We start from the raw sequence: 5,549 nt of genomic DNA, 5'->3' as shown, positions 1-5,549 counted from the left end.
GAGATGAGAGAACTCCTGACCTGCCTTCTAGGAATGTCCTGCCTCGTTGTCTCAGGACGCAGTCTGGGGAAGTGATTGTAGTTTCCATCAGCACCTGGCTGGAAGTATGACTTTTCCATGTTCCCTCAGCAGGTGACAGGGTGGTGCGGAAAGCACTGTCTCTGGGGTAGATAGGGAAAGAGGGAGAGACTGGAAGAGACTAACATTGGGATCAGTGGGCCCAATCAGGAAGCTGTGCCCTCAATCAACATGGGCAGACATTGTCCAATCAGCTAAGAGGACAAAAACAACAAAAAGGCTGAGGAAAAGCAAGGGTCCTTTCTTTCTCAGCCTTCTGGACCTGGGTTACCTTCTGCTCCCATCTCAGACATCAGAACTCTAGGTTCTCTGAATTTTGGACTGTATACTTGCACCAGGAGATACTCACCCCTCATCCTCAGCCTTTCAGTCATAGACTGAGTTTCACACCACCAGCTCCCTGGTCCTGACTCCCTGGAATAGGGACTCAAACACACCACTGGCTTCTCTGGTTCTCCAGATTACAGACCTATCATGGGACTAGCCTCCATAACTGGGTGAGCCCATTCTGCAAATAAATCCCCCTTGTGTCTTTGCATCTATACCTATATCTAAATCTATTCTATTGGCTGTGCCTCTTTGGAATATCCTTGGTAGCACTGCAGACCAATTCTGCAAACATATGTGTATAAAAATTGAACAAGGATATGATAGTCACTTTTCCATTTCTGGGACAAAATCTCTGACATACAATTTAAAGGAGGAAAGGTTTATTTGAGCTTATGGTTTCTGAGGTTTTGGTCCATATTTAGCTGACTCCAAGGCAGAAACATCATTGCAGAAGGGCACAAAAGAGAAAGTTGCTCAATTCGTAGAGACATGGAAGCAGAAAGTCTGGGCAGATCCCAAAAGAAAGGAAAGGGCTTAGGACAAGATATATCCCTCAAAAGCACACTCACAGGTGACCAACACCTCCAACTGGGCCTTATCTTCTAATAACCCATTCATATGTGAATTCATTAATGGATTGACCCACTGGCAAGTATATCATCCACATGAATTGATCACTTTCTGAAAGCTCCACTTCTGAACACTTGAGATTTGTGAGGACATTTTAGATCAAACTCATAATAAGGAGGCTCTATCCTATGGGGATTTCAGTATTTGACAAAGAGATGAGCTGTTGAGACCAGTAAGCCAAGTAGTGAATTGGGGCCCATGGGAGCATGGCCCATGTGACCCACTGGAGTGTCTCCAGAGTATATTGTTGGTTGGGGCCCCACTCACAATCATGGCATTTATGGTTACCCAGTAGGTGGATAAAGCAAGTACTACAGGTCCAGCACTTCACTGACCATTGGTCTTTATTTATATTCATTATAGCAGAGAAGGCCAAAGTCTTGACAGTCATTTTTCCTGAAATGAGGCACTATCTCTTTTATATCACACAGAGGATTTCTATGGGTGCTAGTTCTAGTCTGCCATCTCTATTCAAAGAACTAGGATTAGAGGTTCCATTTGACCCAGCCATCCCTCTGTTGGGTATCTTTCCAAAAGAAGTGAAAGAATCACACCACAGTGATATATGCACACCCATGTTTATAGCGGCACAGTTTGTAATAGCTAAAACTTGGAAACAGGCCATCTGCCCATCAATTGGAAACTGGATAAAAAAGATGTGGTTTTTCTACAAAATGGAATACTACTCATCCATAAAGAATAAGAAAGTAGATTCATTCATAGTTAAATGGGTACAGTTTGAGGATATACTCCTAAGTGAAATAAATAAGGCACACATATGCAAACACCAAATAGTATCTCTGGTGTGAAAAACTAAAATAGTACTCAAGATCCTAATGGAACAATCAGCAAACAGGAAGAAAAGGACCAAAGGTGTAGGGACAGCAAGAAGGATACAGAAGGGGGAACAAGGGAAAAGGAAAAAAAATATGAGAAAATGTAAAAATGAAATTAAAGTGTTTGAAGTGGGGAGGAGAGGAGAGAGGAAAAGGATACAGAAGGGGGAACAAGGGAAAAGGAAAAAAAATATGAGAAAATGTAAAAATGAAATTAAAGTGTTTGAAGTGGGGAGGAGAGGAAAGGGAGAAGGGAGGGTGGGGACAAGGGGAAAAAATGAGAACCAAGACCTGGCATGAAAAGGTACCAGATCCCAGTAATGAATGTAACTGTACTGTCTATCTAGAATGTACCAATAAATTAGATTAAAAAAAAAGATTTTATCCCCTGGTGGTAGTCTTCCATGTGGTCTTCATCAACAAGGAAGGAATTTTCAGGAGTGGACAAAAAGAGTCAAGGAATGGCTGGGTCATAACTGACATGTGGATTAAATATTGTTATGTCAGAGGGCTGGGGATTTAGCTCAGTGGCACCACGCCTGCCTCACAAGTGCAAGATCCTGAGTTTGATTCTCACTACCAAAAATAAATGAATGAATGAATATTGTTATGTGAGGTTGTAGCTTCATCTGCTGCCCTATGTGTAACCTTTTATCTTTGGAACTCCAGGCACTTGGTCCATTTCCCTCTGAGTGAGCAGGTATCCATTGCCTCCTGCAAAGGCACTGTTCAGTGCCCATCCCTGAGCAGCAGCCAAGCTTCAGTGAGCTGGTCCACAGCTGTACGGTCAAGTGGCACTGTTGCATCCCTTCTTCTTGCCTACAGGACTTTGTTTCCCCAATGATCTCTATTTGGTGCCTTGTCTGGCCCTACCTCTCAGTCCTGCTTTGAAATTTATGGTTAAGATGCCCCTTGTCTGACCTTCAAATGAACGGATGGGGATTTGGGATGTTCCGGTCCCAGTGCACCAAGACTAGGTGTATTGGAACACCTTGTCTGTGGAAATGCACCTTCCAAGAGAAAATATCATAAATGTAGTCCAAATTTCATGTATTTGACAGGCACTCCTAATTTTTACTTGGAGTTGTGCCTGTTTCCAGATTTTTTAAAATATATGCACATCTTTCCATTTTTCTTCTTTTTGACTGTTATTTGTTGCTTCCGGACATAGGGTGGATGAATCATTTCTGCTCCTCTATCTCAAATAAACCTTCAAAACATCATGAATTTTGAATCTTAGAAATACAATCATTACTTCAAAAGAAGCATTCATAAAGAATTGATCACATTTTGTTTATCTTTCTTCAACATTTCTCTGATAAAAAGGAGTAAATGAAATTGTTCTTGCAAAACAATTGCTCTTAATGTACTTTTTATAGAGAATTTAAGAGTCTCAATGCTTTGAGCATAGTAATTGTGGTTAAGATTTATCAAGTAATTATGGGTGAGTCTACTATTGTTTGTTTAATACAATGAGCTATCGAAATTAGCTATTAATTTTCAACTGAAGTATTTTTATGTGGATTGTTTTGCAAAGTGAAATATTACTTGGGCTAAAGATTGCTTACTTTACATGAAAAAAGACAAAAACATTGTGTTTTCAATACAAAGTTACTAAGTGTGAGTCACAGTATTGCTGATTTATAGATTGCTCACAACAGCCGTAGTTGAGTATTTGGGGGGGTATGCATTTGTGATATTTAATGGTGCATTCATTGTGGAGAATTGGTGCATGTACATATCACATCTTAATCCTCTTTACTTCCCTTCCTTCTCCTCTGCCTCATATCTCCCTTCATCTCTAGAGCCCCTTCACATCTCCACAGAATACCTCTCTGTTTCCAACTATCTACTTTTTTTTCTTTAAATTATTTATACTTTGGCTTTCTTATATAAGGGAAACCATGTGATGTTTAACCTTCTGTGTCTGATTTATTTCCCTTAGTGTCTGCTCTTTGAGGAAGATAGCCAGGAGAGATAGAGCTGTGTCAAACAGAATCTCTAGTTTTAGCTTTTTTGTTTTGTTTTGTTTTGCTTTGTTTGGGGGTTGTACCGGGGATAGAACTCAGGCCCTTGTGCTTGCTAGGTAGGTGGTGGAACCACTGAGCTAGTTTTAGTTTTTAAAGGAACCTCTAAACCAATTTCCACAGTGGTTGTATTAGCTTACATTCCCCCCAACAATATAGAAGGGTCCCTTTTTCTCCTAACCTCATCATCAATTTTTTTTGAATTCTTGATGAAAGCCATTCTTTCTGAAGTAAAATGTGTCTATTTATTCTCATCTATACTCAACATATAAGGAAACTGATGTATAAAGATCCTTATTGCCAAATTCTCATCAACTATTGGCATGAAAGCAGAGGGAATCCATCACTCCTGCCCAGAGCCATTGTTGCAGGCTCTTCATTGGTCTCAGGCTTCACATGGCCTTCTTTAGGCCACCCATATCCATTCTCAGCCCAGCCCTTAAGTAGCTCCTAAACTTCAGCTGGTCCTGATGGGAAGCATGACTGGAAAGACAGTCTCCCATGGATTTCTCCTGTTCCTCCAGTGTTCAGGCTTTTCCAGCAGAGGCCATGTTTGAGTAGCTCTCAACCTTGGAAGCTGAAGCAGTGCATCCTGGGAGAGAGACCTAGAAACCCACCCTCAGAGATAGCCATGGAAGTAAAGATAAATGGTGGCCGTAGCCTTCTCCTTTCCACCCCAGAGGTAGCAACTTACATTCCAGGATAACAAATCACCTCTTGCCACAGAGAAGGAAAGGCAAATAACATAACCCATAGCCTTATAAAAGCTTGTAGCCACCTCATCTTGTGGGTCCCTTGTACTGTGCCTTGATATGTTCCACACATGTGCAGAGGACACTGGGTTATCCTTGCACTCCTGGCAGAGCTTGAGCATGGGGAACCAGAGCAAGATGCCTGTGCATACCTCTGCAGAGCAAGAGCTCTATGAACAAAAGGTTTTTTTCCTCCCTTATTTCTTGCTTTATTCACCACCTAAAATAGTGACTGCCTCACAGAAGAAATATTTCTGAATTAATAAATGAATTAATAATTCTGAATCAATGGCGTTTCCAGTTCTGCACCATCTCAGTCTTTATCAATGTATCTGACTAGAGGAAAACTAATGGACACTATTTGAGGCCATAGAATAATGGGAGAGACTACTTGTGGGAAAAGAAAAATCATGAGTTTGAAACATGAAATAATAGAAAATGAAAGCAAAAAGAACTATTTTTTTAAAAAAATACATAATTTAATGTGGTACATTCCTTGAAAAATTGACACCTTTGAAAGTGAAGTGTCTTACTTTCTCACCACCGACAAGTAGCTAGTACCCCAAACTTAAAGGAGAGGTTTACTTTGACTCACAGTTAAGTCCATTGTCAACTGCCTCCAAGGCAGGAACAACACAGTGGAGGGGAAGGTGGACAAAGAGCAGCTCAGGTCCTGGTGGCCAGGAAGCAGAGAGAGGAAGAGGAGCTGGAGAGAAAGAAACACCCTTCCAGGTCACACCACGAGGACCCACTTCCCAGTGGCACACTCAGCCACAAACTCAGTAGATCAATCCACTGATGAGCACGCCCTCCCCATGATCCAGGCACCTTCCAAAAGCCCTACTCTGACCACATGAAGCTTTGAGGGGATATTCCAGATCTAAACCAAAACCTGA

Source organism: Fukomys damarensis, unplaced genomic scaffold (assembly GCF_012274545.1).
Source record: "Fukomys damarensis isolate Sample0158 unplaced genomic scaffold, DMR_v1.0_HiC HiC_scaffold_27, whole genome shotgun sequence".
NCBI lineage: Eukaryota > Metazoa > Chordata > Mammalia > Rodentia > Bathyergidae > Fukomys > Fukomys damarensis.
The sequence above is the reverse complement of the archived record's forward strand: the minus strand, read 5'-3'. Positions refer to the sequence as shown.